The sequence below is a fragment of the Plectrocnemia conspersa genome, unplaced genomic scaffold, assembly GCF_051122295.1.
Source record: "Plectrocnemia conspersa isolate PC_06_02 unplaced genomic scaffold, ASM5112229v1 ptg000004l, whole genome shotgun sequence".
In the NCBI taxonomy this organism is placed as follows: Eukaryota; Metazoa; Arthropoda; class Insecta; order Trichoptera; family Polycentropodidae; genus Plectrocnemia; species Plectrocnemia conspersa.
The window spans coordinates 2,139,255-2,164,045 of NW_028277168.1; the positions used below are offsets into that span (position 1 = coordinate 2,139,255).

General features: G+C 26.0%; 1 protein-coding gene across 9 annotated transcripts in view; it reads right to left on the bottom strand.

The window, feature by feature from the left end:
- The window catches only part of Cadps (calcium-dependent secretion activator 1), an 82,558-nt gene that overhangs the window by 44,824 nt on the left and 12,943 nt on the right, over window positions 1–24,791 (bottom strand). For 4 of the 9 annotated variants that reach the window (XM_088184321.1, XM_088184319.1, XM_088184317.1 and 1 more), the window contains exons 1-2: window positions 21,905–22,045; window positions 21,413–21,482 (exon numbers count right to left, since the gene is read on the bottom strand). The exons of 2 other annotated variants lie outside the window; for them this stretch is intronic. The gene's annotated coding sequence lies outside the window, so the exon portion shown is untranslated. Of the gene's footprint in view, window positions 1–21,412; window positions 21,483–21,904; window positions 22,052–24,791 lie in introns of those variants that run through there. 3 more of the 9 variants (XM_088184324.1, XM_088184323.1, XM_088184322.1) reach the window with 2 other exon arrangements.

The window sequence follows — 24,791 nt, forward strand, 5'->3', positions numbered from 1 at the left end:
TGATACGCATGGATAAATAGTAAATAATATTTGATATGCAGATGACACATATATTTACCAAACAGATGTATTAAAAAAAAATATAAATTAAAAATAAAAAATATGGTGGTTTGTTTAAAATATTACTCACTACAACAAGAACAGACAACTTTTTGCAAATAATATTTAAAAAAATGGCTAATGTAAAAATATAATAATTGATATATAAGTAAAAAATAGTTAAATTATCCATGGATTTAAAAAATCTGCAAAAGAGAAATAAGATTTTGGGGATCGATAGGAAAATAATTAAAATATTTGATAAATAGCAGGCGCGTACGGTGAGATATATTCCCTTTCGCTCGTTCACATGGTAAGTGACGAGAGTGAGTGAGAATAAGCGGGCGTGCGGAACGCATGTAATGCACCCCCTTATCTCTCATAGATTCTTTGGGTAGCTTTGAGACATCGTTTGTTATTCTACACATAGGTACCTTAATTATTAAGGTATTTATATTTAATTCAATTATATAATGCTTTCGTCTCAGTTGTGAAGGTTTTTTAAAGCTAAACTAATTTATTACAAGTAATTTAACAAATTATAGCTTATTTAATAACATATTTTTACGACGGGGCGAAAAAAGTATTGTTCAAACTCAATTTAAGACTTTAAGATCCTTTCTCAAGTATTTAAAATCTTCTGATTTATTGGCAATATTTAAAGGCACGTCATATCAATTTGAAGATATTTTTTTATGAATGTATATATCAGATTAGGTTACATATAAATTCTAAAAAGGCTAATGAATCGTAATTATAACCACAAGAGATTTGATTACAAAAAAAAGTTCTGTAAGTGAATTAAAGGGGTCAAGGTTTTATTTTTAATAAAATATGAACACTTCAAGTTAATAATTACTCGCAAAGTTTTAATGCTGCTGGCAAAAACTATTGTATGTAAATTTATAATACAAAACTTAGCTCGCTCTTTTTATTTTTACATTTTTAATTTGGTTATAAAATGAAACAACATAAACAACTAATAAAATTGAGCAAATTATTGAGTTTGTGACAATATTTTCTGGTGTATCATTTTAATAAAGATTAACAGATTAAATCTAGGTTTTAAGAAAATAATTTGGGTTTACTTTTACATATATTTTGATCATTTGCTATATTTTTAAAATCCATAAAACATTTAAATAAATAAAAAAAAATCCTATATAGATATTTATTCTGATAAATAATATATAAAATAAATTATTAATGAGTGTGTTTGTCAATTTTACGTACGTATGAATTTTTTATTCGTTTGCGAATAGGTGTAATTTTGTGTCAAAGTATAGGACTTTTTTGGGTTTGCGAAAGGTTGCATTATGTAATTTTATTGCGAAGTATAAGACATCAAAAAAGCATTGGCAAGCATCTTACTTTCTTGGTAATATCCGGTTTTTAACAGTAAAATATTAATGTTTTTACTTTAAAACGATTGTCAGCTGCATTAAAAAAACAATTATATAATTAGGTGAAATATTTAAATATTTTTCTTTCTTCAAAAACATTGTAATAAAAATATTTTACTAGACTATATAATCTTATATAATATTGTTATTAGCTTCAAACTAAAAAAAAAAAAAAAATTTTTTTAGATGATATAAAAATAGTACTTTAATCAATCGTTTTGGGTCTTGGGAAATTATTTTACTTAGAACAAGTCTTAAGCTCAATATCTTAAATTCATTTTATGACAGATACAGTTTTGCTATATTTACAGAATCTATAAAACATTTTAATAAATAAATATATTTCTGTATAATGAAGATTTCATATATGTTTTCAATATATGTTTCAAATTAAAAAAGCCAGAAAATAATCAAATATTGCTTCTTAAAAAAATATCAAATTTTTTTACAAATAATTATTTATTAAATATCAAAATTTATTTACAAAAAAAAATATTAAAATTCAATTACAAAAATCCAGATTTTAAATATTAGGGCAACAATTAAAAAAACGAAAATTAATTGATACCATGAAAACGATATATTGATATTAAATAATCTTTTAGGGGTATTACGTAAAAGGTTGTTAGTTTAGAATATTTATATTTCTTTGAATAAGTCTTAATTTATTTAATTATATAAAAAATAAATAATAAATAAATATATTTTTACTGCGTTTTTAATGTTCTTGTTTTTTTTTGTATAAATCCTATTGGAGACATAACAGTGTAATAGTGAGTACTTTTATTGACATAAATACCCGAAGAATAATAAATCGATGTTTGGATTTGGGGAAAACTTTTTGATTTATGATACATCCAGAATTATCGTAAATCAAAGTCGGTTTTATGTTAATTGGTACCCAAAAATGTAGCATTCGATTGAAGTTAAATATATTCGAGAGACATTGTTGACACTGTAATCTATTTTCATTTCAACTAATATGACGGCCACTAGCTTGCGTTTGCCCTAATTAAGTTACGTAGAATGAAAGGGTGTTTCAAGTTTACACACAGAGCAAGTTTGGCTTCCTTCCCACGACTTAATCCAATGAGACTCGGAGAGGGCAAAAGATCGCGGTTTTGTTGCTGGATGTATAGGTTTTCAACAATGTTGATACTAGGATCATAATTATAGTTTCTAGTTAAAAATAGATTCAAAATTCAGGATTTATCTTAAAAATAACCATAGAACCAAAATATCGTATCTATATTTAATACTTTTGTTCCGATCCAAATTACAAGATCAAAGTTAATACATAATTTATAGATGTAACTGAGTTTTATAGCTTGTTAACTGTGTAGGAGTAATTGATTCAATTATGGGTTAATTTATAACAATCATGAGGGATATGGTAAAAATGTCAAGTCATAATGCTCAGCTTTATAATAAATAATTAAATAAACTTGATAGATCAGTGACTAATGCCTAAAATATCAGTGATATAATTCCACATAGACTATAGTGTTTTTTTAAATTTAATTTTAGATTCTGTATGATTAGAATCAATGATTGTTATTTTTTATAATTCAGATCGATCTTTACAGATTAGGTTTTCCTAGAATTTCTTTATCTTACGAATAAATAAATAATTTTATCAGCACGATAGATCAGTAATATATATGGTGAATATTATTTAAAATACCTGGATTCAGACAACATATAAAATTTTGTGTTTTTCAATTTTAATCGTGTCTAGTAATTGTTATATAATTATATTTTCATGGATTTTCTTAATCTTACATATGTAAATCGTGATAAATAATTAAAATAAAAACTAGCTGTCGGTACTTCACTATCGTGAGGTACCGAAGCTAGCAAGTGTGCGAATACCGGACCCTCAACTTTTTGGGTTTTAAATATTATTTTTGCTTCGTTCTGATTTTTTAAAATATATTTTAAAATCTAATGGTTCAAATTAGACATAATTATTTAGGATTTTCAGTAATAGTCAAAATGCTTCAATCTATAAAAAACTATTTTTAATACATTTGAAAATAGGTTTACAACTTGACGAAATATTTCCAGAAGAAAACATTTTATATTATTTAACGTTAGATTTTAAATTAAAATATTTAATGATAAATCTAAATATTGTATTTCGTTTATGAATAGGCTTAAAACTTAGCTAAATAATAATAAATTATACATTGTACAGTGAAATCTCAATATAGCAAAACTCACGGAACCAATGAATAAATTTCGGTATACTGAAAACTCGTTATATTGAATGTAAGGAAGATGATATATTTTTATTTTATTTTTAATTACCATACTACTACAGCATCAAAATAACCTCTTATAAGGTTGACATATCGTTTTTTGTCCATTTTTAAAGATACTGTATGAAACACAATGAAAATTGTGAAAAAAATGTATTATAAAAAAAGTTTGTGGGTCAGCGAAACACCTGTAATGTCACTTTTGAACACATCTGGCACACGCAAAGTCAAGGACAAACTGAACTCGGAAAATATTGTGTAAAGTTGTAACGTCATTCTTAAATTCAGATCAAAATATATCGTTATACTGATATCAGTCTTCGTTATAATGAAAACATTTTGTATGAAAGTTTTTCGGAGTCGTTATACTGGGATTTTCGTTATTTCGGTATTCTTTACAAAGAGATTTCACTGTAATAATTTTTAAAATAGGTTTGTAACTTAACTAAATATTAATAAAACAAAAAAAATACGAAAATGTTTTGAATATAAAAAATAATATTAAAACGTAACATTTTTTACCATTTAAAAGTAGGTTTACAGTTTAAATAAATAATAATAATAATAAATAGCATCGGTTACAAATCCGCTCAAAATTTTATCATAAATTTAAATTTTAGTAATAAGAACGTTTTTTAGTTACACCATAAGTTACTTTATAATTAAAAAAAGTTGTTTATATGTTTTATGTTTAAATATAAAAGCCAGTTTTTATTTACATTTACTAATTAGAAAGAAAAAATACACTGAAAATATCAAGAACCTAATCTGTTACTTTAGACCAAAAGTGCGCTTTAAAAATATTAATAATTTTGCGACCCTTGTCTAATTTTATTAAAAAATATACATATTAATAAAATTCATATTGTTAATATTCTGCAATAAAAGCACCGTAAACCAATTTATCATTTTTTATACCAGCTAGTGTGGACCGTACGTGACAATAGATGAAATAGACTAAGCATCAGAATAGTCATTCAAGTGTTATTAACATATAACAAATGACACCAGCGCTTCGAAATCTAAAAAAACGGGTTGCAAGTTTTAAATCTCGCACATGCTCAAATTATTTAATAGCCGTCTTAAATATGTTCTAATGAGAAATTTCAACCTGCATAAATTTTAACGCAACGGTCATTAAAGTTCAGTAAGTGAACAAACTAATATAATGATACTCCTTGCTCGACGTAATTGGTCATGACAGCAATAAGTGGGTGAGCACTTCATCTTCCTGAGGTTGGTCATGTATATAAAATTGAGTACACAGCTCATAAGTCAACTTTACTGCAAAACTTTGTGCAAAAAATATCCATCCCTGCTAGAACCCTAATCCCAAATCATCGATGGCAGTTTTTATGTTTAAAACACTTTCTGAAAAATGTGACAACATGACAATTGGTGATGTCGAAAGGTAGTAGAATGTCGATCGCCCATATCCACAAAGTGGCAAAAAGTTCAATGGACCAAGATTGGATCCCTGTGGTACTCCAGAATAAGCGAAATAATCATCAGAGCGACGATTGCCATGGCTCACACATTGGCAGCAGCGAATAATACATTGATCTAGTAAGATTGAAGAATCAATAAACAAGGAAGGAAGGATAAGATCAATAAACAATGATTCCTCACAGTTAAAAGGTTTATAAATCAAATAGTTTACATTTGATTTTTCAGATAAATTTGAATATTTTAATTTTCATAATATTTAGATTACCCTTCATATATATTATAAAACTAATTTAAATATTTTACTCCCGATTAACTTTCACAACTTTGATGGTAAATCTTTTATAATTACATAAGTGAATAGATAAATATTAATTAATTTTATGTAATATTAGTTTTAATTAAATGTTTTATATATGTAGTAAATTTAATAGATAATATAATACCATATCATATAAGCTAAGTTTATATTTTCATATGTAATACATTTACATATTTTATATATGCTAAGTGTACTCTAGCTTAATTACATTATTAAGGAAAAGGGTTTACACTATTAATCTAAAAAAAGGTTATATAAACATACATACTATAAAATTACAGTTAAATGCTTAGAAATATTATATATATATATTTATTTAATAATTAGCGGAAGAATTAAAAGGCTATTATTAAAACTTAAATGAAAGATGCTAATTTTTTATTTATACATTAATTAGGAACATAAGTTCTGCAACTTTTTGAAATGTACTGCTTAAAATACGTCGTAAATTGTATTACGGAACTCATTTAAAAATTCATCTTGTACATTTTGCTTTTCTTGTAAACTTTTCGTTATATTTATTTAAATGCTTTTTGCAATTTTAATAATTCACTACAAACATTACCCTTACATTATACATACTATACATGTAGCTAGTATTTTAACTATAATAGTTATTATAATATATTTTACAGTGAATATGTATTACTAGTAAAGTATTTATTTTTACCGGCGTTTCAGTGAAATCATATTTGAATCTTCACATATATTTCTACAAGCGAAAATATAAGTTGACTAATAAGACGCAAGTGAATAATATGCTGCTCAAAGTTTACAATAAGGTCGGAAAAACGTAGTCCAAAAGGTCTAGATTAGTAATCTAGGGACCGTGGGTTCAAGCCACGGCAGCTTTTTCAAAAAAAAAAACAAAAACATTAAAAATTAACCCCAACATATTAATTAAAATACACATATTAAATATTTAGTTGCTAATATTTATTCAAAATAATGTTTTATTGACTAACACAGTTGCTACAGATTCACCCCCCACCCCGTTGTAACTCATTGGGCTTAAGCCTGTCAGGTTACAACATGTGTTTTTTTATTATTTTAAAGAATATATTTTTATATAACGTAAATTTACTTATTTAGTTACGTTATTCAATTTTGTCTGCAAAATAAATGTCTTATAAAGAAATTAAAACTTATGTATTATACGTAATTTATTTTTTCTTATTCATAACAGATGACATAATCATAATTCTGTTTTCAAGAATATATTTTTATTATATGTTTCTTGACAGTATAATAAAAAAACAGTATAAAAGTGAAATGAACAATATTTGAAATTTGAATTATATATTAAATATTAGCTACCATGACAACCTTGATTATATGACATTGTTGCAAGATAAAACAATATTATAACACAATCGCAATAAAAGCACTCTACTATCAACTCAAAATATATCATAAAAATGCATTTAACAAAAAAAATACTACGAAATTCACGCATTTTACAGTTTATACAATCCGCTAAAAGGTAACGTTTTATTCGACAACAAAAAAGTTACTGCATATAAACAATATTTTTTGTAAAAACACCTCCACAAAAACAAGCAAATAAATGGTTTTGCAACTTTGAGCACATTTTACAGTGACAAATAGAATGACCATGCTTACATATTTTGCCATAAATAGGTCTATGATGAATTTCAGCTTTATATTTTACACAGAAGAACTAACTGTACATACACACTTCACGCACAACATTGCAGCGATTCAAAACTAGTAAACTCTCTCACGTAACAGAAACAACATTATTGCATACCTGGATAAGAAAGGTTTTCGTTTAACTTTACTTTTACCTACAAAAATAGTTTATTTATTAGTTAAAAAATGTATAGAAAAATACTATGATCAACTAAGCGACACGGTGAGAATTTTTAATGGTAAATCGTAAGGTTTACGTGCTTTCCCAGGGTCAAAACAAGCTGCTTTTATGGTTTCTAGAAACTCATATCATCCATCACAGTGACTTGTAATTTATGGCTTAGGTATAAAGCACACTCAGCGTTAATTGATTTGATGTTCAAAACGTTTTATACTCAATCACTTGTTTGTATGTAGGTTCTAAACATAAACACAATGGATCCACTTGCTTTCACCTCACCGCCAAAATCAACGTTCTACTGTCGCAACATGTGTTTTTCCCTAATCAGATTTACGCCAGATTAGCTAACAAGATGTCCGTTTCGTGCGTATACCAAAATGTGTGGGCTAAATCTCACAAAGGATCGACGAAAAAGATTGGAAACAAAGCCCAGCGTAATGAGAAAGGACAGGAAACTTGATTACATCAAGCACTTGCTGTATGTGTGGACTTGTAGAAGTTTTTGATGTTTTTTTTAACTAAGATAAAATCTTCAAATAATTACACCATTCACATCTGGAAAACTAGTATATTATTGATTTTATTTAGCAGTACTAATAAAAATAAAAACAATACCAAATAATTTCAATTTCGATCGTTTGGCACTTTGTTTAAAGTGGTTTGATTGTGCTAGCACTCAATTTTTTATGAGTGGTAAAAATTTAACTAAAACATACACTAGAAAAACATCGAACCATTTTTATCTCGATTTTATTAAAAATCACTATTGCATTTTACAATTTTTGATAGCACTCAGACTAAAATAATTGATCGGGTTTTGAAAACAAACAAGTTTTAATATTTTTTTGAAAAAATTCAGACTAAATTTCTATAGTTATTTGAAATTTTTTAAAACAAGTATTTGACATGCTGACGTTATACAATCACATGTGTCAATGACATTTTTAAGATGATTAGAATCACTTATAAATGTACTAATATTATTACATAAATACAAAGAAAGTCGGTGCCGATTTCAATACAAAAACTCTATTAGTATTTAAAACGGATTGCAGAACAAGTTTACTTATCACGCCGACGTTTAATAAGCACACCTGACGATCGAAGATTTAGACAGATTATGGCCACTTTAAAATGCACAAAATGGCAATAAAAATATAAATGTATCGATACAAGTACTGATATAGTCGGTAAAAGCATTGTTTGATTTACAAGTAGTTTATGCAAACATAAATAATTTAAAAGTCAGAAAAAAATACCACGAATTATTGAATATTCCTATTAAAAACATAATAATTTTAATAAGTTTAAATTAAAAAAAATATTACAAGCAAATATTTTTTTTTGTGTAAAGCTGTTTTTTGCGATTCTTTCCATGCTGACGTCATAAAAGCGCACGTGTCAATCGCCTATTTGAGAGGATTAAGACAATGTAAATGCAATTAAACCAAAGAGAATTGGACAGTATATATAAATACAAAGACAGTCGGTGACGATTTTAACGATTAATAACGATTTGGAGAAAAGTTTATCGATCACGCTGACGTTTAACAAGCGCACGTGACGATCAGAGCTTTAGACAGATTTGGGCTTCTTTAAAATACATCAAGTATTGATTAACTCTTTCACCGCGGCTGATATTTTTGCGCGGTATTTGAAATTTGTTAATAGATGGGAGGGCACCTATTGGTACCATATTTTTAAAGACATTATAATTAAATAAAATCTAGTGATTTACAGTCTTAAATTGTACTAAATAACCATATTATTAGGCTCAAAGGTTTATGGAAACTTTAGGCGCCGAATGAGTATTGTCGATTTCTTGATGACTTTTATAGATGCCATTCGCGCTGAAAGAGTTAGGTCCTTAAAAACATTGTTTGATTTACAAGCATATTATACAAATGTGAATAATTTTAAATGCTGTTTTCTTTACAAAAATGAAAGGTAAAAGTCAAAAAAATAATTATTTAAATTACCTATTCGGGCTACAATAAAATGAATCAGTACAAGTGTTGATTAAGTTAGTAAAAGCATTGTTTGATTAACAAGGTTTAAACTTAATAAATAGTACCAGAAATTGTATTCTTAGCTTAAAACTACATTTTTGCAATTTTTTTATCAAAAACATAAAGTTTATTACTATAGTTATTCGCATATGCAAATAAATACTTGTCACGCTAGCGTCATACAAGCGCACGTGTCATTCGTATTTTTAAGTGGATTAGTACAACCTGTAAATGCACTTCAACCAAGAAGAGTTAAGTAGTATATTTAAATATATTATATAAACACAAATAAAGTCGATAGCAATTTTAATACAGAAATTTTATATTTTAATTTTATAAGTTTTTGCAACGAATTTCAGAATAATTTTTTTTTTAGATTAAATTAAGACCATCGTGGCCTAACAGGTTACTCCAATGCGCCACGATGGTTGAAAACAAATTTTAAATTTACAAAAAAAAAAAAAAAATTAAAAATATGTCGACGTTTACCTAGCGCATGTGATGATCATCAGATATTTAGACAGATTAGTGATACTTTAAAATGCATCTTTTAAATAGACAATAACAAAGAACGATCAATGTCAATAAAAATACAAAGGTATTAATACAAATGCTGATTAAGTTGGTGAAAGCATTATTTGATTTGTAAGCAGTTTTTATAAACATAAGAAATTTATAAAAATATAAGTTAAAATATAAAAAACTGTATCAGGAATTATATTTTAGTTTTAGACAATTTTTTTATTAAAAAAAATAATTTTTATAGTGTATTTTTTTTGAAAAAAAGTATGTCACGTTAACGCACGTACAAGCGCACTTATCGGTAATCTATTTGGGCGGATTAGGATCACTTGAAAATGCACATAAACAAAAGACAGTGGAACTATTACATATAACAAAGGCAGTCTATACTGATTGTTATACAGAAATTCTATGGGTATTCATGATAACTTGCAGAACAAGTTTATTTATCTCGCCGACGTTTAACAAGCGCATGTAACGACCTAATTTATATACAGATAAGGACAACGTACACCTTGTAAATAGACAAAATATATTGGTTGTCTATATGAATTCAAAGGGATCGTATACTAAAAAAACAGATAAAAACAAAGTCTGTTTTACTTAAACGTAAAACACTGTCCAAACAAAAAATGAAAAACAAATTTAAAGGCTGATATTCTTACTGTCAAAACTGAGTACTTCTATTATTTTGATTTTGATTTATCATACGCAAATTCCTACAATACAAAGGTACGTCGAGCACCGACCAAAACTATGTTAAAAAGACCAAGGAAGCAACCGCTTCCCTCTTCAAATTAAAACTGGAAAATAGTGACGCAAACAAGCCTACGTCTATACTTTTGTACAAATCGTATTTAAAATTTTAACCCTTGTATTCCATATAAATAAATACATGACATAAAATTTAATAACAGGCATATTTCAAAGAAATATGCTTGAAAAAAATTATGAATTGGGGTCACCCATGAATCACACTGGAGAGCAATTGTGGGAGTTTGCCAAAGTGAGCACATAGGGTTGAATATATATATAAAAAAATATAATAATTTGTTTGAATCTATTAAACCACGCCCATCATTAAATATCCAAGCGTAACTCTGTGTTTTAAGACACAAATGTACATAACTTAACCGCTCAAGTCATTTCAGTGGTTGCGTGGGTGGCACGTGCCGGTCTAATAGTGACTGTAAAAAATGAGAGGAAAGGAAAACATAAAAAATAAAAACATCCTGAATTCAACAAAGGATTCATCCATGGATTTTCTCTCTTTTTTCTAAACCAGGTCGGTCCACTTCGAATCTCGTTCCGATTCGTTTCGCGTGCGATAGAGCTCTTGGGGCTTTTGTTACCCCCCAAATTGCTTAGATTTTTTGCGAATTATCGCACATTTTCACGCAAGTGAAATTTTTCACGTTGATGACGAAGGGGGATTTCATAAATTAAGCTCTCGCCACTAGGCATTATAAGAAAAAGTCTATAATTAAACGTAAAATGAACATGCTTGGCTATTTAAAAATAATACCTCTGTTCTTATTCTTTCTATGTTATATATAAACAGTGCGTGTTTAAAGTTTAATATAAATAATCTATACCTATACTAAAATATTATAGGTATGACATAACAAGTATTAGCAATGTAAAATATTACTGGTAATTCCTGGTAGACTTAGTCATAATTATTATTTAAATTTATAAAAATATTCTGCATATTAGTACTCTTATTAAATGGTTATATAACTAAAAAGATCAATAAAAAAAAAATTCAATTTCTTAAATTATTTAAAAACTTCTAATAAGAAACATAAACATAAATATAGTGTAGAAATTTATGTATGAAAAACAAATAATCGTTATTATATCAGAATATATATTATCCAACTAAGTTTTAACTTTTTCTAGATATACCTTTTACATATAATATAAATAATATTATAAATCATATTTATTGATAATTTAAATAGGTTTTGTAAAATATAATAATCATATTTAAAGTACAAATAAACATTTAAGGTAAGAAATCTGACTTCTTACCACTGTTAAAAATATTGCTAAATTTTTTTTTATTACGATTATTATAATTATTATTAAATTTATTTTAATTAAAATAATAAGGATCAATCAACGGATAAAAATAAAAAACAAATAAGGGAGACAATATTTTGTTTTTATAATATTTTAATGTTTTTTTTTATAATAATTTTAATTATTAAAAAATTATTTATTGCAGTAAAAACTTAAAAGGTTTAGTTTTATTAAATGAATTAAAGTAAAGTGGTAAGCGACAGATTATATATACAATTTATGTATGTCGGAATCACACGAAACCGTTGCGAAAAAATTGGTCGAAATTAATAGACATACTAATGGAAAAAAAGAATAATTTTGTGTCCTTTCAACTTTCTAAAAACGATTTTTTCAGTCGATATAAAACATATGATTCGTATTAAAAGGTATCCATGATCAGTTTTAAGGCACTTGAGATTGTTTACAATCAAACAAAATCTTTATTGTAAAATAAGAAATAATCTGGTACCGCCCCAAAAATCGCATTGGTGTAGTTGATCTTTGGAGAGTATATAGCCGTACTAAATTACTTTAGTTAGAACAACCACTTTGAATATACGAGAATTCAACCAACACACCTAACTACACCTAATCGATCAAAAATACTCGTAAGGCAAGAAACTTAAAAAACAGAAGCTTTAACGTTGAGCTTCCAATCCGTATCATTTGAGCAGTCACTTGAAGTTCAAGAGTTCAACTTGCTCTTCGATACGACTTGAAAACTACGTGACACAATAAGTACTACGACGAGAACAGACACGTATTGATTTTAAAATAATTATTAAATTAAAAACTTAAATAAATAAAAACACTTTAAAATATGAGTCAACTTTTTAGTATAGTTTTAATATCAAAATATATATTTAGTAATATTATATTTTTTAAATAGTAGGATTAAAATTTTATTATGAACATTTTAATAAATTTATTATATTTTTGGAGTATATACTTATTGCAAATATATAAAAAAACTGACATCATATAAAATATTATTAACGTCAAAAAAATATTATAGCAATTAAAAAAATGTTATGATCGCATGCATAATTAAGGAATGCTATTAAAATATCAGCTATCCCAATAAAACTATTTTTAACATAGTTAAATGAGAAGAGCTATATAGAATTACGACTAAAGTTAAATACCTAAATCCATCAAACATTAATTAATCACTAACGAACCACCCCTAAATGGTAATGTTTCACCTTTTCGGTTCGATCGCGTGTACATTCATAAAACATGATTTATTACAAGCTCTCAACAAGATCGAATAAAAATTAATTTATACACTATAATTACAGTCTTGCTCTAGAAGCATTACTAGTATAGTGAACGATAAAAGTTAGTCAAGACAAAGTTGCTCTTTGCCGAGAAGAACAGCTCAACTGTGGAAGTTCAGCTTAACTGGGATGAGCGAGGATAATGAGATGTGTCGCTTCAGAAAAGTCTCAGATAAAATTATTTTTTAACCATGACAACAATAATTTACTCTATAGAGCAGTGCACTTTTATTATAATTTAATTTGTGTATTATATTTGTGTATGCTATAGAGAACATTTGCGAATGGCATTCAAGAAGGAGGGTATAAAAGAATCGAAAATTACTTGGGCACATAGACGATTGATTAAAACGTCAAATACAGATAGGGTCGAGTATGAAAGATAATAACTTTCAATATCAATTTAATAAAAAAATGTAAAGAAATAATATTTATACAATCGTTTGGTATATATGAGATGTGGTCAAACAATAAAATAACACAAAGTTGTTCCAACGCTTCACAACGGGTGACAAATCATGTGGCTTATGACTCGATACAAAAGTCAAATCGTAACAATGAAAGCGCTTTGAAGAGCCAAAAAAAAAGAGCACGTCAAGTTAAATCAACTGTCACGGATTTTCCTATTTTTTTTTGGATAATTATAAAAGTTAGTCTAATGAGTTAAAATCGGATAAACAAATTAATAAACATTGCTTTACGAATGCTTATACAAACAGTATTTTTTGCTGTTTTTTTAAATTCTGATATTTTCTATTTTTTATTATTATTTATTCACAATCTGTCTATACATAAACTATTACTATATTTTTTTAATATGATATGGAACGTTTTCTTTACATTCTAAAATATATTTTTTTATATAATAAATGCTACTTAAGAAATTGTGTCTAACACCAAATAGTAAGGTGTTAAGTTTAAGTAGATTCGAAAAATCTAAAAAATCACAATTTCAAAATTAAAATATTTATATTTCACTTTTTTTTTAAAATAATCACGTATAAGATCTATTATGCGCTACTAATTAAGAATACTTTATGAATAATATGTCAATTACATATAATATGTACATGCATTTTTTTTTGTTAAGTATGTATAGTACAGATATTTGGAGTTTCCGTCTTTCCTAAAAATTCAAGAAAAATAAAGTGTTATGTTTTTTAATTGTATTACTTTGCATAATTGAAATTCTAAGTAATTGCGCCATAAATTTGCATTTGTGCCGTAATAAAGAAATGCTTCAAAAAAATTCACATGTGAGTGGACTTTATTTTAATTTTTGTAGGGTTAATATGAATGCTTTCTATTGAACGAGTGGCTCGATAATATATGCGCATAGTGTCAGTGATTTGATAAATAATTTATTTAAATCTATCATGAAAAGTGTTTATTTATAGCTACATTAAAGATAATATGATTATTATTTTTTGAAAATCTTTCAGAAATTTATTTGAATAATAATAAAACTAACCAATATAGGAGAATTAAAGTTTTTTTCGTTTAAAGTAGATGTATATAAATAGATCTCAAGAACTCGTTAAAACCGTTGGACCTTACTTTAACAAAATAATGAGTCAGTGTTGCACATTACAAATAATCCCGCTCCTACTAAATGTTATACAGACTAAAGAGTCTATTAATATCTGTATTAAATAAAAACAAAGAGTCTAGTTCCGCCCCAAATCATCGGCATTGGTCAGAGAATCGAGGACCAGAAGGCTAGTTGTACTTATCCCATTTTGTCTAGGGCATATATTGTAAGATATACACTTATGTACATTCATATTTATTAATGCATAAATTGTACATCAGCATCCTAGACATTTGTGATCTAAAAATAATTTAAATTGAAACATTCTGCACTAATCAATTAATAGATTCAGGTATATATTATTTTAGGGTCACTGTTACACAAATATTTTCACCATAAACACCACTGACACTTTTAGCACTACTCCGTCAAACGTAAGCATCGATCGCCGCTTCCAAAACATTCGCTTATATAACACCACATTACATAAGTCTAGTGGAAAGTTTGGGAAACGCGGAAAAGCCCGCGTCTCGGTTGCACACTTTAAATATAGCTGAATCGATTCGCGACGGCATTTGTATTATTGTGTTGCACATGCGGTCATATGTTATTTGAGAACCGCTGTCAACTATCATGTTTTACGTATTGGCGTAATATAAATAGTTTCTAAATATAGTAGTGATATATAAAATCGTTATCGTGGGACTATTTTTAGATTTTTCCTAATACGTATAGTTTTATCTTTATATATTTATTTCATCATAGATAGAACAATTTAAAAATATCAAATAGGGATTATTGTAGACTTGTCTGATATTGATTTTGTTCCTGAATATGAACATCTATAGAACGGTAGAGATTTTGCGGTTAACCTCAACATTTGATTAATCCATACATGAATTAATTTTTGATTATGAATTCACATTGTAAATTGATATATTTTAAAATTAAATTAAGTAAAACTTTAACATTCTTTAATGAAATAATCTTAACCTTATTTATGTATATAAAAAATATTGATAATCGATTATATTAACCACATCTACCATTTAATACATTTAGGGTATGAAGCAGCTTTAAAAGGCATTAATGCTTCACTTTTGAAAAGCCACATAAAAAACTGTTAGAATCACTGATAAATTAAACTTTTCAGTACTAAAATAAAAATAAAAAAAATCAGCGAAGATTTAAAAAAAGGTCACGGCAAACAATCACAAGTATTTTTTGATAATTGGTATTGACTCTGTGGACCTGGATTTTAGTATCAAGAGACGATTCATTATTGAAAGGCGAGCACGACGCAAACAAAAACCATGTTACTGGTCCACTAAAACCTGTCTACAAAAAAAATGCTATACGTTGCACATATAAGTTATGCTTTAAATAATTAAAGTGTATTTTTGTATTAATATAAATATAAATTTATATTCATTTATAGATAAAATTTTAATTGCTTACTACTTAATGTCAGCGAAAAGAATATTGAAATAAAACATTATTTATTATATTTAAAATAATGAGAGGAACGATTTTCTCAATAATAAATGATTGATTGGTTATTGATATTTGTACAAAATATTTTTTTTATAATTTAATATTAGTTTTATATTGATTTTTCAAACAATAATAACTTTAAGATTAACCTGAAATTTTATATTTATTTATATAATTATTTTGTATTAATGTAACAATATGTACAAGTATATCGTGTAACTTTTAATTATATGAGTGCAAAAAATATCAGTTTATTAATATTATCAACCAACAAAAAAACCGCAGTCTGTAAATTCATCACTTTAAAAATTGTATCAGTAACTACTAAAAGAAAAATGGTTTAGTCAACATATTTATATATATTAATAAAAATTTAGTTTTAGAATTTTTTTGTATCATACAATATTAAGATATTTTAAACATTTAAAATTATCAACAAAACGTAGAGTTGTTTAATGATTTAAAATGCTTTACTTTAATACAATAATCTTAACTGATTAAATCTCGGTAAATAAAGAAATTTAACAATTCATTAATTATTTCAATATACATGGGTTTTTACAATAGAGAGAAAAATTATTAAAAAAAGTAATAAAAGTATCAAAATAAATATTGTTTACTAATGTGCAAGAAATTATATTTTAATAAAGTTCAAGCATCAAAATTCAACTAGAAATGTTTAACCTTTATATTAGTTAAACTTCTTCTGAAGATGTTAGACGGTTCAGTAAGTAAATTAAAATAATTTGTTAGCTTAATTTAAGAGATATATATAAATGCAATTATAATATTTTCAATTAAATATATACTAATTTATTATAAATGATCTGTTATAATATGACAATCTATAGCCCAAAGCGTTTACACAATCAATAACTACTAAATAAGTAATGAGACATAAGACTTGAACCAAAGCTTAATCTATTGTATTAATTACAAATTATTATTAGAGCATATAATTAACAAATCTCACTAGCTTAATTTTATTTTAAATATTTATTACTATATTGATCCGTTCGATTAAGAAAATCTAAGAAAACCTAATATTTGAAGATCAATTGCAATCATATGTATATGTCGTGAGGTGTGCGAATACCGGACCCTCAACTTTTTGGGTTTTAAATATTAATTAACCTCAATCTTCATACGAAATAAGTATATATTACATGTTCACATTTAAAACAAACCTAGTTCAGTCAAATTTAACGTATATGCACATTAAATCGGAAGCAATGATAATGTTTATGTAATATAAAAAGAAAAACTCACTTTTCGGTCTCGAAGCCCGTTGACGAGAATTCAAAATTTATAGATTTCATTACGAAGATTGTTTTTTTGATTGTTTATCTAGTTTAATTAATGTTTTCTTTTATCACATTATGTATATATTTAATTTTCATAATTATAGCACACCTAGTTAATTTGCAATCCGATAATTTATATTCAGACAAATCAAACAAAGCACATAACAAATTAATGAAAATTACTGTCGCGTAGCAAAATTTTGTTTATAAATAATAATTATTTAAAACTGTTGTCATGTTGATGTCGGCCATCTTATTTTATATTTAAATGCTTGTTTTTTATTGGTCGAAACAACCGAATGCATTACCGGCGGTTCGAAAAACAATCAAAGCAAATTCATTTTTATTTTTATTATTATATTTAAATATATTTTCTTTACATTGTTTATACAAAGCGATAGAGAATTAAACGAAAAATATTCCAATTCAAGATATGCACTTCCTTAGAACAATTATATATAAGATTATAATCGTTACTTTTGATTATCTATGTATCATATTTTAGGTTTATACAAATGGTATATGAAAAAGTAATGTTTGCGAATCTGAGAAATTACACAATTATGAAATTAAAAATCATGCAGAAGGCGAACTGCAAAAAAGTGTAATAAAAAAATATTTTTTTTAAATATTCGTGAAATTATTATTATTTATTCAAGACGGTTCTGTAAATTTGCAGAAGCCCTGAATTTATTATTTAAAAAGTATATAATATTTAATTAATTTCAGAATTATAAATATGCAAAAATGCATATTATACATTTTTAATTAAATCGATATTTATTATTTATTGTAAATTTTCCGATGCTACATAAGAAACGTTAGACCAAAGCGTTGCAACCAGGTAAACACAATCAATAACTACTAAATAAGTAATGAGACACAAGACTGAAATCAAAGTGCTATTAATTGTATTGATTTCCAATTGTTATTGACGCATACAATCAAATGTGCCTAGCTTAAATATAATATTCATTAAATTGAAAAAAAATATAATAAAAATCAGTTAAAATTATATGTTTTTAATCTTTAAAGGTTCATATTGGATTTAAATTTAATTCTTTCATATATTAATCACTAATTTTTACCATTTACCAGAAAAGATCGATATCTAGAAAAGCTAAAAATAATGATAAAATATACGGTGTAACTGAAAAAATATATAAATAAATATTTAATATATTTCTGTGAAAATGTATTTTTAAATTATTTTTGCATACGCAATATAAAAAATACACATGTTTGCTTTTCAATTTCAGAAAAGATTAATTCATTGAATGGCCAGACGACTTATTGATCAAAATGGAACTGTAACATTATATAATAAAATAAATTGAATCTGTCCTTTGACCTATATAAATGGTGAATTTATATTTATTTTTGAAGAAGTACAAAAATAAATTTACATAGCCTTGATATTGATTTTTATCTTTGGCTTTTTAAACAATAAGTCTTACTTTTTATTTTAATAAAAAATCATACAGGATCTAATAACTTTTGCGTAAAATTAATTAGTTTATTAGCAGTTTATTAGCAGCAGAATGACCTATTTTAAAATTGTTAAAGTTGTAACCACTGTAACATATCAAATCTTCGTATATATTTTTTTTAATTAAAAATCTTAAAAGATAGACAGTGAACTAAGCAGTTTAATTAAAAATTGATTGTATAGTATTTGTACAATCATAAATTCATTTTATCTTATGACTTTTGATTCACACTATACTTTGAATACGAATTACAAAAACTGCTAAAAATAATATTTATATTTACCGCTTAATACATAAATATAATAATACTAGTATTTTTAAGTCTACCTAATTTTTATTGTAGTGAATTATTTTTCAAGTAAAAATAAGAATATATATATATATATATATATATATATATATATATATATATATATATATATATATATATATATTATTTCTTTGCTATCAGATGCTATTTTTTATTATTAAATAATATGTAAAAAAATGTAAAGATCATTTTTCTGTATAACGAAAGTTGAAAACATTCAATAAAAAATTCAATAATAGTTGTGTTTTTAAGTAACTTAACTTTATTTTATTAGTGAATTAATATTATTGTAGAAATAAAGTAATTTATGGTACTTCTCTGTTATCATATGGTATATTATTTAATAAATATTAAAGAATTTTTTTTGGTTCAGGGCATGTTAAAGACATTCATTTAAAAAATACAAAACTAGTAGTATTTTGAAGTTAAAAAGTGAATTTATATTTTTATTGAAATAAATAAATATATGGTAGTATTCTGTTATTAGATAAAAAAAATATTTAGTAATATATAAAAGAGTTTTTAGTACAACGCAAATTCAACACTTTTATCAAAATAATAGTAGTGATTTGCAGTTAACCTAACTTTTTTTTAAAAGTGAATTTATATTTTTGGTAATATATGCCACTTCTATCTTATAATATGTTATTTTTAAAATATTAAATCATATATATAAGCTTCCGGTACATGTTTTTGGTAAAACGCAAGTTAAAGACGTTATTAAAAATACAATATTAGCAGGATTTTGAAGTTAACCCAACTTTTTTCAAAAGTGAATTTTAATTTTTATAGACAAGGAAATATATGTTATTTTTTTTATCAGATGCCTATTTTTAATTTTTGATATTATATATTTTTTGGTACTATGCAAGTTTAACATTTTTATTTAAAAAAAATACAATAATAATAGTATTTTGCAGTTAAACCATTTATATTAAAAAGTGAATTTATATTTTTGTAGATATAATTAAATATATGATTTATTAAAAAAATACAATAATAGTTGTATTTTAAAGTAACTTAACTTTATATTATTAATGAATTATTATTGTTATGAAAATACGAAAATATATGTCACTTGTCTGTTAGCATATGTCATTTTTTTAATGTTAAATAATATGTATAAGCCTCTAGTAAAAATATTTTTTAGTACAACGCAAGTTAAAGATGTTCAATAAAAAAATACAATATTAGTAGTATTTTGAAGTTAACCTAACTTTTTTAAAAGTGAATTTTTATTTTTTATGTAAATAAAGAAATATGTGGTAGTTTTGTATTATCAGATGACATTTTTTTAATATTTATTATTATAAGAAATTTTTCAGTACAACCCAAGTTTTTTTTTATATATATGAAAAACATAATTTGCAGTTGACCTAATATTTTTTAAAAGTGAAATAATATTTTGTAGATATAATGAAATATATGTCAGTTTCCTTTTATCAGATGCGATTTGTTAAATATTTAATATCTCTTCTAACAAATTATTGAAGATATTATACCTAACACGCCTATGTCAAAAAAATATAATAAATGGTCCACGATAATATATTTATATTTAATTTGCTGTTAACTTATTTTTTAGTTTTGTACATAGTCTAAATAAATATTGTTGGTTCAGATACGAATTAAAAATAATAACATCACACATAATTTGTAATTACTGTGACTTTTTTGTAAGAAAATATTATATTGGTAAGAAGCATATTTAGTTTATATATGTTCTTTTACAATTATTGAGCAGATACGTATTTTGCTAAATTTCCAATTAAATTTCTAATAAAATTTTAATTGTAATTATATATACTTTCTGAATTTTATTGTTTGCTTTCACACAAGGACTAATTTGTAATAGCTTTAACACCATAATATATAATAAAATAGTAATTTTGACAGTAACCCCACTTTTCAATCCATTTATTCATAACATATGTCTTTGAACTCCAAAATAATTTGATTCACCATTTTTGATAAAAAGTAGAGGCAATTCTTATTTCATTATAATAAATTTTGTTACAAATAAATTATATATTCTAGTCACACTGTACTTGTAAATTATACATACGGTATACATATATGTACATTATCAGGTGCACTTACCTAGACCTCAATACACCGCGCCGCGTCCGCGATAAGCTCTTCCGTTTTGTTTCACTGTTTTCCACACCGGCTGCAATATACGACGATGTTCATATTTTTCTCGATTTGATTCAATCAAAAAAATATAAAAGTCCAAGTGTGTATGTATATGTATACGTGTCACGTGAGTGGTTGGTATGCCTGTATTTACTGCATATTTTAGATTATATTCAATCAAAATACACGTTCATACAGAGATGCATATACAATATTTTTTAAATGTTCAAGATTAAGTTATTGAAATGGACATGGCAGTCGTTTGAAAAGAGTTGTATTTTTAATCACCGCGTTATATGCAAGTGTGTGTGTAAGCGTGTGTATGTGTCACGTAAGACGTAGGCGAGCTTGCAATATACGATTTTTCCGATTCAAATATGAAAAGTCGAAGTATGTGTGGGTGGGGTGGGTGTGTGGGTGTGTGTCACGTAAGGGGTTGGAAAGCGGGTGTCTCACGCCGCGTCGTCGGCCGCCAGGGACGCCAGCTTGGACTTGGCGGCGTGTGGTCCGCTTGGTCACTGTCCTCCTACGTGGATGAAAAGGGACTGAAAAAAGAAAAGGGTCGCGGAGGACGGGCGGCCGCCTGGTGGCCTCGGGCGGACTGCGGCTGCGTGCTGAGCGCCCCTAGCGGCGGCCCGACGAACCAGACGAACGGCATGGGGGCATGCGTTTCAAAACAAAGGCGGTTATGTCAAACGCCGAGCCGTGACGACGTCTTCTCCCTTTGCCGCAACTTTGCCATTTATTTTTTTTGCGAATAATATTTACCTAATAAATATAATCATATTTGTTTTTCTTTGCCAAGAAACGATATTTTTATAATATTTTCTAATATGAATATTCTTTAACTGTAAATATTTGTCAGTAATATATATTTTATCTTTGACGTAAGTAAATGATAATGGTAAAAATCTTGAGTAAAAGTATGCAATGAAATTTCAAAATTGCACAAGTTACATTTTAGTGAAATTTAATGAATATATGGGTATTGCTATTTTTAAAATTTATTTTAAAATGAGTATTTCAAATGTGTGCGATTAAAAATACTATCATTTAAAAGTAGTTAAAAAGTCAATTAAGTTCAAGAGTCTATGGTGTATTTGATGAATTTCACAATACACTATAATAAATTATAGTTTATTGCGCTTTTAACGCGTTTTTGCAAAGTATTTGTTAATGATCGTGATTTTTTCATTAAAAAATAGTAAGATTATCATATGTGAATTTATCTTTTTTTAACTTAGCACCTAAATTTTAATTTAATACATAATATTTATTTTATATTATTACTATTTTAAATAATTAAATAATTAATTTTCATCAAAAAAACATATTTATTGAAAAACCAATAAAATATTACAGGACGTTAATTTAAAACTATCTAATGTTAATGGCAGCAGTAAAAACATTTTGACTAAATATTAAAATATTTAATTATTAGAATAGCTAGATATTTTAAGGTAATTGTTTTACAGAAGAGCAATTGTAAAAATATATAATTTACTCGTAAAATAACATATAGTGGTCGTCGATGAGTCACCCCTTATCTCGATTTTTATATAGACGGTTTTAATCTCGTCTTTATTTGACGTATTACACGACCATAATTACAATGTAAACAACAAAAAAAAATTCATTGTAAAAGAAACGTCATTTATTTTTGATATACTTAATATAATACATAAGGGCTTATCGTCGCTTGTTGATTCGCTCCACACGCCATTGTTTCATTATTAACTCACCATGTTCATGTGAAAAATAAAGATTTTGCAATATGTTATTTAAATAAAATACTGGCGTGTAAGGGAAATAACAAGCGACTGGCGTTAAATGGGTTAAATTTATTTTTAATGTTTTTTTTTATAATATATTTTTTATCATTTACATGCGATCAATGCATTTAAGTTTTAAAACGGTTATTATTATTATGTATTTATAGACAATTTAAATTGTAAAAAGTCGATGAAAAGTTTTATAAATACAATTCTTGAGTGCCTTTTTATTAATACATTATATTACATAATCCAACCCAGAGAAGATTCTATTTTAGATAACTAAAATAAAGATTAACTTTAAAGCATATGACCTAAATTTATAAAAGATATAAAGACGCTATACTGGTAATTTAATTAAGACTTTTCTATTTATTTTACATTTAAATTAAATGAAGGGGTCAATATGACTTTGGCAATTGCTTTTTTGTTTTCAATGGTTTCAATCTGGCTTACGAATAAGTGGGTTACGAGTTCAGAATAGGGTTACCAACTATTTTCGGGATATGTAGGATAATAAATTTTATCCTTTATTAGATAAAATCGAATATGGACTTCCAAACTGTATATTAATAATAATATGTTTTTAAATATATGCTTTATCAAACATCAGTTTATTAAAATTGAATGAGTAATAAACGATGATAATAACACACTTAGGACAATAAAAGCACGAATTCATTATAACGGAACATTCCATTCATTATCTACAATCGTTTAATCGGGATTTCCCTTTCATATAAAATTCCGAGATAATTCCACGAATTAAGTTCAATCCTACAATCCTATACATTTACAGTCACATACGGACAAAGGGACTATATATTATATTATAACATTATGGTAAATTGTCGCTAAGTTATTATATAATCCTTAAATCTCAAAGAGTAACATTGTAAATTTTTAATTTCAAAACTATTTATTAAAATGCATGTTCCATATTTATAATGAATCTAATTATATTAATATATAAATAAATATAAATAAAACGCAGTTTTTTTTACAGATACAGAAGACGAAAGAGTCAATCCTTTTTAATATATCTTGTACGAACAATTTGTAAGGTGACAATTTTGGTTGAACCTTACACAATTATAAAACATATTATTGTTATATTATAGAAATTCGTGTAATTCATTAGAATTTTTACTTTAATTATAGTTCCATTTTATTTGCACATCAGTTACGATAAATCTGTTAGAATCGACTTTTATAGTTAGATGTAAAAGAATTATTATACAGGCGTTTGAGAATCTTTGCTGGATGTAAATACTCAGTATATATAGTTAGAACAAGATATATGCGTTTTCATCATGAATTTAACAATATAGTAAAAAATTACATCGGAATATTCACGTAGTTTTTTAAAATTTACACCCGAAACAGCGCGCCGTTGAATTTTAGCACGTGCCAAGGAAAAAAATAACCTCGACAAAGTACACCCACTTACTTATTATTTATTTATAAGGTATACTTTACGAACACCCGGTGTGCGCATATATACATATATCTCTTACACTTAATTTCGCAAATACCCCATAAAAGTTACTACCCCTTCCACCATAAAGTGA